General features: G+C 40.4%; 1 protein-coding gene across 3 annotated transcripts in view; it reads left to right on the top strand.

The window, feature by feature from the left end:
• Positions 1–7,860: 7,860 nt before the first annotated feature.
• The window catches only part of TAB2 (TGF-beta activated kinase 1 (MAP3K7) binding protein 2), a 79,329-nt gene continuing 72,618 nt past the window's right edge, over positions 7,861–14,571 (top strand). For 2 of the 3 annotated variants that reach the window (XM_061624083.1, XM_061624082.1), the window contains exon 1: positions 7,862–8,258. The gene's annotated coding sequence lies outside the window, so the exon portion shown is untranslated. Of the gene's footprint in view, positions 8,259–14,571 lie in introns of all 3 variants that reach the window. The other variant, XM_061624085.1, reaches the window with a different exon arrangement.

Below are 14,571 nucleotides of genomic sequence, written 5' to 3' on the forward strand. Positions count from 1 at the left end.
TTGTTAAAAATGTGAAATATGCACACTCCCCCATCTTCCTAAAAGTGGCATATATTGGATAAGAAATACTATGAGCAACGGCAAAACCCTGTACCTGCACTGTTAATGCTTCCCCCCCCAATCCAGAAAAGGGAAGCTGGGCAATGCTTATCTAAATATGTATATTGCATGTGCTTTTAGTCATAGTCTGTTTTTTTAAAAAATAATTAAAAAATTTAAAATTTAAAAAAAATTCAAGGGGAAATATTTCTTGCTACCTTTGCTTTTAAGACCTTGCTTAACTCTCTGCATGATTTTATATAGTCAGTTTTTAACTGGAAAGACCCAACAGATTGATGCTCCCCAGCAGCTTTGATCTCTTACATATTCAATAAATGTGCAGCACAATCATTACCATATAGTGAAGCCTGCTTTCTGTTAAGTCAATACAATCAACATGTCATTATTTAGGTCAGGTAGCAGCACTCAGAGGACAGAAGTCAGAAGCTGGTGTCACACAACTATATCCATTCGACCAGGAAGTTGATTTTTAATGCTGTCCCTGACTGGCTCACAATAGAACTTTTAGGGACTCCCCTTTCCACCCACTGCTATCCTTAGGACTACATTGCTGCACAAAACATGAAGAAGAGAGGGATAAGCAAATATATGACTTAGTCCTTTGTTGGAAAAGTCTGTCTCTCCTGTTTGCATTGTAAATTGCTCCAGTTATATCATGAAGCTCATGTAGTGTAGCTTTTATCAGCATTTTAAAGGAGGTTGTTGAATTTGCATAATTAATTATTGCAACTTTGCATTTCATGTTATATGAAATATAGTTTTGTTTTGTTCTTATGTAAATTGGTTTGAAATTAGGAAAAGCAAATATCTTAAATAAATAATTAAAAATACAGAAAGTGGGTTTTTTCAAACTGCCAGAAAAACTATACAACCTTCCTTTGGCTGAGTTCTCATGTTACATTAAACCAAAATTTAAAATGAGTGGAGAACCTTTTTCACCCAGTGGACCAGATCTTTATCTCCCCTATCCCTGTGGGCCAACTTTTACAGGTGGATAGGACCACCCATCTGTCAATTATCTGACATCGTAATTACATCAAGTGCTTGCCAGGTGGGTTGTCCTACCCACCTGTCAAAGGTGGTCTGCACAGGTAGGGGGAGATAGTGACTTCAAAGCACCACTCAAGACTTGCAAAGATGCCTGCACAGTTCTTTGAAGCCCCTCTGATGCAGGGATCAGTCCCCAAGTTCTCACAGGGAACTCACTTGAACCAGATGAGCCTCTATCTGCCCTACACTGGATATCACATTTGATGACAGGTATGGGATACTTGAGCATGGTTTGGGGGAAATGGCTTGGCAGACCAAACTTGATCTTCAGGCCAGAGGTTTTGTTTAAAACAAATGTTCCCAGTGTGCTTCTCCCTGCATCTGCTGCAGATGAAACAAGTCAGAGTCAAGCTTGTCATGTCATCTGAATCTGGGCTTGTGCCTTGTTTTTCTGCAAAAAATCCACAAGCAGTAAGGCAAGATCATACCTTGGTTACAATATGACAAGCCAACTCCAGCTTGTTTTGTCTGTAGTACTGCAGGAGCAGGGAGGAGTATAATCATGCGAACGTTTGAGCAGTGTGCACTAGCATGGTGTTCATTCATGGTGTTATATGCCTTCAAGCTGATTACAACTTACAGTGACCCTATGAATCAGTGACCTCCAATAGCATCTGTTATAAACCACCCTGTTCAGATTTTGTAAGTTCAGGTCTGTGGCTTCCTTTATGGAATCAATCCATCTCTTGTTTGGTCTTCCTCTTTTTTTTACTCCCTTCTCTTTTTCCCAGCAGTATTGTCTTTTCTAATGAATCATGTCTACGTATGTGTCCAAAGTATGATAACTTCAGTTTCATTGTTTTAGCTTCTAGTGATAGTTCTAGTTTAATTTGTTCTAACACCCAACTGTTTGTCTTTTTCGCAGTCCATGGTATGCGCAAAGCTGTCCTCCAACACCACATTTCAAATGAGTTGATTTTTCTCTTATCCACTTTTTTCATTGTTTTCATAGAGATTGGTAATACCATGGTCTGAATGATGGGTGATGGTTATGTTAATAGATTCCCCATGAAATCTCATTGATATAACTTGCTCAGACCTTGTGTTATAGCTCCTAATTGCTTTTGCTACATCACTTCTCACTATTAAAGCAACCCCATTTCTTCTTGATTTCTCATTTCCTGCATAAACTATTTTGTAGTTGCCTGATTGAAAATGTCCCATTCCCGTCCATTTTAATTCACTCATGCTAAATATTGTAATGCTGATATGTTCCATTTCTTGCTTGACGATTTCTAACTTTCCCTGGTTCATGCTTCTCACATTCCATGTTCCTATTGTGTACCTCCTACAACTCTGGACTCTCCTTTCTCATCTGTGCACATCAGCCTCTGGGCTTTCAGTTTTGACCCAGCTGCATCACTAGTCACAGCGCTACTCGTACTTGTCTGTTGTTCTTCCCCAGTAGCTCAGTGAGTGCCTTCTGACCTCGGGGTCTCATCTTCCAGCACCATCTTGTGTTGCATTTTGGATAGTCTATTCATAAGGTTTTAATGGTAAGAGGTATTAAGGTGGTTTACCATTTAAACCATATATTGTTTTAAATATAGTTTAATATGTGACATGTGAACCAGGTCAATGGCAGAATCAGGTGTTGTACCTGGCCTTTTACCAGGCACTGGTTGTTTATCATAGGCCTCCCCTTTGCCAAAATATCTACAATTTACATTATACATAAATATTTTAGGTAAAATCAGTCTTCACTCTTAGGTTTCAACTTAGCATGCTTTGCCTGAAGGGTTGTAACTTTGACTGACTTTATATCAAGGCTTCCACAGAGTTTTGCCAGATTACAATGTTATACTCTCCTTGTACATTCTCCCCACTGCAAAAGTTGTACTGTTTCCCAACACTTTGTACACATGATGCTTTCCTATCCCCGCAATACAACATTTTGGTCTGTGGGGCTGGCAATAATACCATGTGCACCTGTTCATAATATGTGCAAGCTACCCCATCTTCCCTGCACTTCTGTGGTAGTGCTGCTGTGTAAATGCTGTTGATCTTCACCTCTGACAGGAACATTCCATATGTTACTCTCCTTCCCCTGACACTGGGATCTAAATAGGTACATTCAAATCTCTCTCCTCAAAGTTTGCAATAGTAGCACCATAACTGACTCGTTCTTTGGAAGTTGTTGTTTTTATGTGCCTTCAAGTCGATTACGCCTTATGGCGACCCTATGAATCAGCAACCTCCAAGAGCATCTGTCATGAACCACCCTGTTCAGATCTTGTAAGTTCAGGTCTGTGGCTTCCTTTGTGGAATCAATCCATCTCTTGTTTGGCCTTCCTCTTTTTCTACTCCCTGCTGTTTTTCCCAACATTGACTTTTCTAGTGAATCATGTCTTCTCATTATGTGTCCAAAGTAGGATAACCTCAGTTTCATCATTTTAGCTTCTAGTGACAGTTCTGGTATAATTGTTCTAACACCCAATTATTGATCTTTTTCACAGTCCATTGTATGCGCAAAGCTCTCCTCCAGCACCACATTTCAAATGTTGATTTTTCTCTTATCCGCCTTTTTCACTGTCCAACTTTCACATCCATACATAGAGATTGGGAATACCATGGTCTGAATGATCCTGACTTTGGTGTTTAGTAATACATCTTTGCATTTGAGGACCTTTTCTAATTCTCTCACAGCTGCCCTCCCCAGTCCTAGCCTTCTTCTGATTTCTTGACTATTGTCTCCATTTTGGTTAATGACTGTGCCGAGGTATTGATAATCCTTGACAAGTTCAACATTCTCATTGTCAACTTTCAAGTTACATAAATCTTCTGTTGTCATTACTTTAGTCTTTCTGACGTTCAGCTGTAGTCCTGCTTTTGTGCTTTCCTCTTTAACTTTCATCAGCATTCGTTTCAAGTCATTATTGGTTTCTGCTAGTAGTATGATATCGTCTGCATATCTTACATTATTGATGTTTCTCCCTCCAATTTTCACACCTCCTTCATCTTAGTCCAATCCCGCTTTCCATATGATATGTTCTGCGTACACATTAAACAAATAGGGTGATAAAATACACCCCTGTCTCACACCCTTTCCGATGGGGAACCAATTGGTTTCTCCATATTCTGTCCTTACAGTACCTCTTGTCCAGAGTATAGGTTGCGCATCAGGACAATCAGATGCTGTGGCACCCCCATTTCTTTTAAAGCATTCCATAGTTTTTCATGATCTACACAGTCAAAGACTTTGCTGTAGTCTATAAAGCACAGGGTGATTTTCTTCTGAAATTCCTTGCTCTGTTCCATTATCCAACGTATGTTTGTGATATGATCTCTGGTGCCTCTTCCCTTTCTAAATCCAGCTTGGACGTCTGGCATTTCTCGTTCCATATATGGTAAGAGCCTTTGTTGTAGAATCTTGAGCATTACTTTACTTGCATGGGATATTAAGGCAATAGTTGGATAATTACTGCATGCTCTGGGATCCCCTTTCTTTGGAAGTGGGATATATATTGAACATTTCCAGTCTGTGGCCATTGTTTAATTTTCCATATTTGTTGACAATTTCTTGTCAAAATTTGGACAGATTCAGTCTCAGTAACTTGTAGCAACTCTATTGGTATGCCATCTATTCCTGGTGATTTGTTTCTTCCAAGAATTTTAAGAGCAGCTTTCACCTCACATTCTAAAATTTCTGGTTCTTCATCATATGGTTCCTCTGTGAATGAATCTGTCATCCTTGCATCTCTTTTATAGAGTTCTTCAGTGTATTGCTTCCATCTTCCTTTTATTTCATTTCGGTCAGTCAGTGTGTTCCCTTGTTGATTATTCAACATCTCTAGTTGTGGTTTAAATTTCCCTTTTATTTCTCTAATCTTTTGGAATAGGGCTCTTGTTCCTCCCATTTTGTTGTCCTTTTCTATTTCTATACAATAACTATTGTAATAGTTTTCTTTGTCCCTATGTACTAGTCGTTGTATAGTTGCATTTAGGGTTCTGACCATGTTTCTATCTCCTTTTGCTTTTGCTTTCCTTCTCTCTTTAACCATTTTAAGAGTTTCTTCAGTCATCCATTGAGGTCTTTCTCTCTTTTTAACTAGAGGTATTGTCTTTTTGCATTCTTCCCTGATAATGTCCCTGACTTCAGTCCATAGTTCTTCTGGTTCTCTGTCAACTAAGTTTAAAGCCTCAAACCTGTTCCTTATTTGATCTTTGGAAGTAGCTCAAAGAAATTACACACATGTAAACCAATTTCTGCAGCAATGTTCAGAAAGAAATAATTACTTAGTATATTTACCTTATCAAATCAACTCATCTGCTATCAGGAGTTTCTTGCTTAAACCCCTTCCTGTCACTGACAGCAATCTCATAGAAATAAAGTGTCCACAATTTCTCTGTTCCTTTCATGCCATAATCCAAACCAGAATAGTTCATGCCTGGTACAGTGTGCCATTAAAATGTTTCTGTATCAAGAACTACAGGTGTGTTATTAAAGTAGCTACAAAAACATGCTATTGAATGTGAATTAAAATATAATCTTTGGGTCTAGACCCAAACCCAGTAACTATCATACAATCTGGTCTAAAGATTCTATTTTATTTAAATCAACAGTAATACTAATATAATCATATTATCTTTCCCTTGTGTTACTGGGTTTTCATTTTTTAAAATTTGTCATATTCACCTGAAATTATTCATCATGTTGCCAGTACCTGAATTCATGCAGATGTGGTACCACTGCTTTTCTTCTACGTAGTATTTTTAAAAAACAGTTCTACGCTGTTTAATTTAGTTTATGGGGATAATCCTCCATAGCTGCTGCCCAATGGATACTTTCTAATTGTAACAATACATATTGTATCACTCATTTTAACAGGGAACTCAGCTGCCAAGTTCAGACAGGATTGTAGCCATAATGGGGCTACTAAGAAACAAGAAGCAGGTAATCAGCCCTGGTGAAGTGCATCAGCCTTGACAGCTGTGGAGTGAGTGCTTTCCTAACATCTGCCTTCCTGCATTTGATGTCATGCTAGGAAATGCCAAGAGAGAACAACACTGCCAGAAGAACCTGCTCCTTGCCTAATTATCATCATCAGCTGGCTGAGAAAAGCCTGGATTTCTGCAGCGAGAGAACTGAAGGGGTGATATGCGCTATGGTGGTGAAGCAACACCAAAGGAAGAGTTGCCCCTTTGAAGGTGGCACAAGGGCAAAAGCTATTATTCTGTTATCTGGTTAGTGGGAACTGCACTTGTGTATTTTGTAGGAAGGGGCAGGTTCCTTGCAGATTAGGAAATATTCAGTACACTTGCAGATTCTGTGGTGGGATGGTCTTTTCCTTTTTGTTCCTGATATTTGGAGGGCTGGGGTATGTGTCTGGAAGAGAGGTTGTGTGATTATGTGAGGAGAGTTCAAGAAAGGGATTATTAGAGGGATCATGAGTAGGAGAAAACATGGCAAGTGAGGGGAATGTAGCACAGATGTATAGGTCATTTAATTATATATATTCCTGGCAGACAGTAACTGTGTTTTCAATGGCACTGATGATGACTCATCAGAGAACAATTTAATAGGATGCCTCTCAAAGCATTTTTTTAGGTTTTAACTTTTTTATCATCCAATAAAATCCAGATGTTAAGGCATGCACATAAAGGAATAATAAAAATACCAATATTTGCTTGTACAGTTTTTCTGTCTTTACAGACTGCCTCAAATAATAAATCAAAGTAAATAAATAAATTCAAATAGAAATAATAAATTAATAGAAATTAATAAATTAAGTGAATAAACAAATTCAAATAGAAATGTTTATATATAAATTCCCCTTTGAACTCTTGGAGTTACCCTTTGTATAAACAATCAACTCTATAAAAATCCAAATAAAGTTAGGAAGTGGACTTTAGGCAATTTATAGTGTAGGATAGCAATGAGAAATAGAACCTTTGCCATATGGTGTTATAGGATGTTATGTTGTCAATAATATAAATACTGTAGTTATTGACCTCTGTGTCTTATTCTCACCTCAAAGCATTTCTTTGCTGCTTTGGAATGAGCAACTATTGGGGGGGGGGGAAATGTGACATTTAAAAGTTTCATCAGTATGAATAGTTTCATTAGAGTCTGTATGAATATGAATAGCTTCCTCCTTAGCTAAACTGGCTTGCTCTGTCATACTTGACTTAGGCTGCAATTCAATACATGTTTACTAAAAAGTAACCTCCATTGGATTCAATGGGACTTACTCCCAGAGTAAGTGTGTATTGGATTGCAGATTTACTTAATGTAAAGTAAGTGCGCTTGAGAGTATGCAAGCTAATTTGTTTGCTTGTTTTGTTTTTATAGCGGACACTCCGCTAGTGTTATTCTAGCTCCAATCCCTTCATTTTCTAGTCTAGATTTAAATTACTTGACGGGGAAATAAGAATTTAGCCAGGAGGAGGAAGTGGGGAAAAGCACATAATTTCAAAGGCGTAGACAGATTTATGGTAAAATCATAGCCGTTTACAGAACGGTGGCGAAAAGGAATAGTTTGCCCCTTCTTTCTCTTGCAAGTTTCGCTCAGGTTTGGACACTTTTGCGCTTCTCCCTGTGAGTAATAGGGTGGCAGTACCATGCCGAAAGGACAGAGCCGCCCTTTTGGTGCTCTCTCTGGGGGTGGCCGTGAAAGGCCATACCGCTGTCAAACTGACCCCTGCTCTGTTCAGCATTACTATCCGTTACCTAGGCAACAAGAGGAGATTCCCTCCGCCCTTCTTCTTCTTGCATCTGGTTCCTCCTCCTCCTCCTTTCACAGCTATCCCGTTAACCCTCGGGCAAGATCTCGCGATGCTTGACAACTGGAGTGGCCGCCATATTGTGTGACACTATTTTGATTGGGACTCGGCTGGCTGGGACGCGCAGCGAGAGAAGGGAGGTGGAAGAGGGGGAGGGACGGGAGCGACTGTGAAGCCGGAACGGTTCCAAGCGAGGTCGGGAGCGGCGCCTGCAAGACACCCACCCGCCTATCCGAGCCCTCCCTTCTTCTGTCCGCCACAACAGCAGCACCAGCACGGACCCCCCCTTCCTCCCTCCCCCGGTGACGGTGGGAGGAGGAGGCGGCGGCGGCTTGGAGGTGCCCGCCTTGCCGGTTGGACGCGGCGGCGCGGGAGGTAGTGGCGGCGGCTGTAGGCGGCGGTGGAGAAGCCGGTGTAGAAGAAGGGTAAGACTGACTCCGCCGAAGTGGGCCTGGTGGCGGCTTGCTCTTTTTCCTACAAGACACTCGGCCCAGAGGCCTGATTGATAGGGACTGAGTATCCCCCTGCCCAGATTGGGCCCACTTCGGCCTTCTTTTTCTCGACGGAGGGAAAAGGCTACCAGGTAATCCTGAAGCTACAGGCGGGACTGCTCAAAACGGTCCTCAGCGGTGACAGTCCTGTGGAATCGCTTTTGTACAGTGCTTTGCTAGTACTGTTGTGTCTAGGCATTGATGTTCAACCAGGGGTTCGGGACCCACAGGTGGGACGTAAGGCCACAGCATATGGTTCGTGGCAAAGCTGTCACCTCCATGCAAACCTTCCAGTCAAGTCTGGAGGCTGCAGCCTTTTATTCCCTTTTCTTACACGACTTTCCTTCCCACTGTGGCCCAGCCTTGCCGCTGCCTCCTCCCCCCAACCCCCTGGTGGGAGCATGCTGCCTGGGTTGGGAAGAGGCTAACCATCTGATGTTGGTGGCCTTGCTGAATCACGTGTCTCACTGTGTCACGGAGAGCGGGTTGTGGCGGGAGGCCTAGAACCATGATGGAGCACCTCTCCATAGAAAAGAGGGGCTGGAATTGTTTCTGTTGATTGCGCTCTTGGTCACTCAAGAGAGGAGTAAATCCAGGCTTCCCCAGTTCTAGAGACCTCTCTAGCCTTGCATCATGAGGGTTTACTCACTAGTAAGGACTGTTATTCTGGTGCACAATTTTCTTGGACGGTGGTGGTCATTTCAGTTGAACTGAATGGGCAAGCATGACTAAAATATTGGGGGGAGGGGTTGTGAAGTCTACCTAGAGCCCAGTCCCCTTGGTGGTTTTATATCTCTCTGCTCCCCCCTATCCCCGAGTTTCCATTGTTGTACAGCCTGATTCCCTGAGAAGGTTTACTTGAGGAGTAAGTATTCAGCCACGGTAGGGCTTTTATTTATTTTTTTATTCCCAGTTTAAGGTGCACGTATAGAGACTGTGCTGCTTTGAGCAGACTCAAATATTCTGTTATGGACTTTATTCCCAAGTAAATGTGCCTGGTAGGATTGTGGCAACTTTACAGTCAGATGCTTTAAGAACATAAGAACAACCTGCTGGATCAGGCCAGTGGTCCATGTAGTCCAGCATCCTGTTCTCACAGTTGCCAAGCAGATGCATATGAGAAGCCCACAAGTAGGACATGAACACAAGAGCACTCTTCTCTCCTGTGGTTTCCAGCAACTAGTATTTAGAAGCATACTACTTCCAACCATGGAGGAAGTGCATTCTCTTTGTATTCTTCTTTGGGAGTAAGTTTGCTGGGGTTCACCCATGGTAAATGATAAATGTGTGCTTAGGATTGCTATCAGTTTAGTTGAGAGTAAGTATCATAGGATTATTGCAGCTTTTATTTAAGAGTAAAATTGCAATCCTAATCCCATTTACCTGGGTGTAAATGCCATTGAATTAAGTGGGGCTCCCTTCTTTTTTTTTTTTCAATAATTTTTATTCAAATTTTCATAAAACATACAAGACGAAATCATAAAACATTCAAAGACAAAAAACAAAATCAAAAATAGTTAAACAAAAAAAAAAAAATAAAAATAAAAAATAAAGAGTAAAATATTGACTTCCCATTTGTCAAAGATCAGATCAGTTATAAGTCTATAATATATAACAATCCTGTCTCTTAAGTCATATTATAAAATCACTTTCCTCCAATAGTTATCTTACTTAATCATCAAATCTCATAAACATTACTTTATTCTTTCCACAAAAAGTCAAAGAGAGGTTTCAATTCTTTAAGAAATATATCTATCAATTTTTTTTTCCAGATAAGCATATCAATTAATCCATCTCATTACTAATTATGATAATCTTATTGTCATAACCATAGTCAAAATAAACATTTCAATTAATCCATCACATCAGAATCTGTTAGGTTCAGTAATTTCAGTAGCCATTGTTCTATTATCCCTATTAGTTCCATTTTCCATCTTCCATCTTCAGTAGTCTTGTTAAGTCCAGTAATTTCAGTATCCAATCTTCCATTATCAGTATTCCATAATAATCTTGCTGTCAAAGCCATAGTCATATAGTAAGAGTCTGATGGGAATTACCTCTATCCCAAATATTTTCTTGCCATCCATTCTGAATAGGTTGCTGAAATACTGCTGTAAAATCATATCTCTGTTCTTTTTTTCAAAATACACTGGGTCATCTCTTGAAAGTTTTTCCATTGTTACATGGCTGCAGCTAATTCCATAAATTTTCTCTATATTGGGCTCCATCACATCATTCCAGTCCAGAAGATTATCCATGCCATTGATAACTTTATCTCTAGAATCTTCATTAATTTCTTCAGAGATAACATTGAGTTCCAAACAATGGATTTTATTTCTAAAGTCCATAGACTCCAAATCTTTTTCCTGTTCCACGTTTGTTCCAATCTCCGGGGTCTCCTCTCTCACAGGGACCCCTGTTCCAGTCTCCAGGGTCTCCTCTCTCACAGGGACCAAGTGGGGCTCCCTTCTGAATAGTTATGGTTGCGCTATAATGGTTGCTTACACCCTGACTACCCATCCATCCATCCTGCTCACTGACTGCTCATCTCTATGGGACTTGTTCCAAATTAAGTTGTTTAGAACATCAGCAAACAATTGCTGCCTATATTAGGTTCTGAGGGTATTGAACCTTAAGATTCATTTTCTGTACATGTGATTTCAGGCCAGTTGACACAAAAGGAGAGGGCAGATAGGCAGGTGGATGTGAAAGAAGGATAGAAAGGCATCCATTTAGAAGGTGACAGAAAAAGGGGGGAAACTGCAGAAAAGGGAACAAAGACTCTGCTCCCCAGGGAGGGAGAACCTTGGTTAACGTTAATTAAGTGAATAAGCAAATATGCATATCTACTCAGAAGTAAGGCCCTTTTATTTTAATTAGATAAATACGTACTCTCAAGTAAGTACGCACAGGACTGCAACTTTAATATTTCAGTGTTGGTTTGAAACAAAAATTAGTTTTAGCCAGTTGCTATTTAAAAATAATTGTAAAAATGGCAACGCGTTTGCAAACTAAAAAGGAAAACCTCTTTTTGTTTTGGAACCAACTGTATGTTGCTTCAGTGTGGGAGAATCTGGGGAATTTGTTCAAACTTCATTATCCAACAAAGGGGCAACAAAGACCATCTGTCACCTCTGTTAGGTTCTGAGGGTAATGAACCTTCCTCAGAAATCATTTTGATTTCAAGCAAGTTGACATTAGGAGGGGGCAAGAGTCACAGAGAGATGAATTGAAGAGGCAAAGAATGTGGTACAAGGTTGAAGAAAGTGAAAAGGAAAGTGAGAGGGAGACAGAAAGGCAGTATCAGCAGGTGAGAGGAAGTAGACAAGAAAAGAGGATAGAAATGTTCAAGAAGGTAAAGAGAATGTGGAAGAAGGCATGAGTGGACAGAAAGAAGCAACGGCCAGATAGCTGGTGATAGAATGGATTAGGAAAGAAGGTGGGACAAGAGGTAGCGACAAAAGAGAAATGACTGAGAAAGTGCAATGAGGTGACAAAGAGAACAAAGACTAGGCAGGTGGGGAAAAGTGCAAGAAGGTAGAGAGAGAAAAAGACACCATCAGGTGACAGAGAAAGAAAGGAGGGGGTGAAAGTTATAGAAAGCAAGGAAGTGATAGAAAGGCTTTTTTTGTAAGAAAAAATGCAGACATAATAGTGATTATACTTGCACAATATCAGCCATAGGCTTCACTGAAAAGAGCCCCCAGAAATAAAAGAGATGCTACAACTACTAATAGGGTTCAAACGTTGGACCAACAATACATGAAATATTAGTTCACTTGTATTGAAAAGAATAGCACAACAATATCCCAGTGTATGATATGCTGAGAGATGTTAGCATTATTAAGTATCAATAAAATGTGAAAGTGGGTTCTACGTTCCTGGTTGGGAGTCAGAGGTGGGTCTCTGGTCTGGACTGGTTGAAGATCTCTGCTAGGAATAAGCCTGAGAGTTAAAGTGGTGATGGTCCTGTTTTATTGGTGAGGAGGTGAGGCTTGAGCTGGGTCGCCTGATCAGTTTGTGAAAGAGTTGGGATATGAACCCAAGTTTAGGATCCAGAATCCATTCAGAGGATGTAATACTGCACCTGTTGTCAGTGTATGAAGGCCATGGTCTTGGATCTGGGGAGGCCTTGGAGAGGTGGCAAGAGGTTGTTGTGTTTTTTCCTTTCTTCTGCTACAAGCAGTTTCTTCCATTTACTCCCAATGTCTGGATTTGATCTAGAAAGTTTGGGTTGGTTATTTATTAAAATAGTCCACATTACCTGTTTCATTTAAGGCATGTTCAATATGTGTAATAATATGTCAATTGATAGATTTAGAAATAAAAACAATACAAAATAAAAGTATTCAAACAGTATTTTGGACAGTCATAGTCCAAAAGTCCTGCAAAACAGAATGGTATTTATTAAGCACTGGAAAGTCATCAAGGATGGGGGCATACAAGCCTTTCAAGGCAGGGAATTCCAGAGTTTGGACACCACAGTGGAAAAGGCCTTGTTCTGGGTTTCTACCAGGTGTACTTCAGTTTGTGCTGAGATGTGGTGCATGGTCTCTCCAAAGATCTGATCAACTGAGCTGAATAATAATCAAAACCTTAAATTGACTTGGTAAGTGAACCAGCCAAAGCAGCTGATATAATAGGAGTCATATAATCTCTAGCACTTTCCGCATTCTGCACCACCTTAAGTTTCCAAGCACTGTTCAAGGGCTGCCCCAAGTAGAGTATGTGGCAGTAATCCAGCCTGGATGCAGCCTAAGGTATGTGTGATCAGCTTTCTTCATGAACCAGAAGCATTCCACGATTGCTATATCTGCATCTAGGAACAAAGCACCCCCAGACTGATTTTTCAAGAGAAGTACAGCCCCGTCCAACTTCCGTTCCTGATTCAGCTCTCCTTCTGACCAGTAGTCTTCCCTCTTATATACCCATATCCATTCCTTCACTGCTCCTAAACACCTGTTAAGAGCCTCCACTGATCCCTTGGATTGTGATGTCAAGGAGGTAAAGAATTGGGTGTCATCAGTATATTGATGGCCCTAACCCCACCAATAACCTCTCCCAGCAGTTTAATGTAGATGTTAAATACTATAGAAGGCAGAATGGAATCATGCTGAAACTCCCAGAATAGCAGTAATGGGGCTGAGCATTAGTCCCCCAGTGCACATGAACCACCAGAAAGCAGAGCCCTAGGCCTGTCCCCATCCTGACCTGGCAGTCTGGAAATTATGCCATGGCTGAGAGATCCATCATAACCAAGACTTGATGCATTTACACTGTCTGGTATATAGCCATATATTTGAGTTTTATGTAAAAAATCTGTTGATCTAGTTCTATGTATATGTGCTAGAATGAGCTGTGTTGACGTCTCTAGCTCATGCGCTGCCCTCTTCCCTTTCCTCTATCCACATGGCTAGGAGAAGAACTTGACTAATGCTTAGTTTCACTTTCAAAGAATCCTGGGCTGTTGGCCAGTTTTCAGACAAGCCAATTTCAAACCATGGGTTATGAAACTGGCTTGTTTAACCAGAATTTGAAAGTTAAATGTCAAACCCTGTCCCTGCCACGTGGCAGAAGCTGGGGGGTGGGGTGGCGCACACAAGCCTGAGGCTTTGCTCTGACTTATTTAGCCTTTGTGTTGGATATGAATTGGCCCATTTAATGTATGTGCTTACTACCTTTTTTTAAAGGTTTGGAACCAGCAACACCGGACTGCTCTCCTTCACTTTGTTAAATCCCATAGCACAAGGACAGAGTTTATGGAATTTTTTGGAATTCATATTATTTAGAGATGTTCCATTGTGTATGTACCAAATTTGGTGGTCTTACTTATGGGTAAAAAGCTTTGCTTCAAATTTATATTGGGTTAGTGCCTATATTTTTGGATGTTATTATTTTCTTCAGGTTAATTTTAGTTAGCTAAAAACGATTTCTATTTGTTGGAACAGCTGGTTTGCTTCTTTTATCATGCTGCTAGATCAAGTGTGTTTTTTGGAAGAGTTCAACAGTTGGTAAAAGCCATATAAGTGAACTTCTCAACAATTACTTTTGATGAACCATAGTTAAAATGTCACCTTTTTTTTTGTCTGATACTGGATGGGTAAAATTGGGACTGCTTTTGATAAAATGAACATTGGTTTTCGTTTTCTAAACTGCAAATGTTTGGAAGTCATTTTAAGAGGGACTAAAGTTGTAGAAGAAAGCAGTAGTGAATGCTGTACTCCTTGTTTTAAGATTTGTGGATGTA

Source organism: Rhineura floridana, chromosome 4 (assembly GCF_030035675.1).
Source record: "Rhineura floridana isolate rRhiFlo1 chromosome 4, rRhiFlo1.hap2, whole genome shotgun sequence".
Classification (NCBI taxonomy): Eukaryota; Metazoa; Chordata; class Lepidosauria; order Squamata; family Rhineuridae; genus Rhineura; species Rhineura floridana.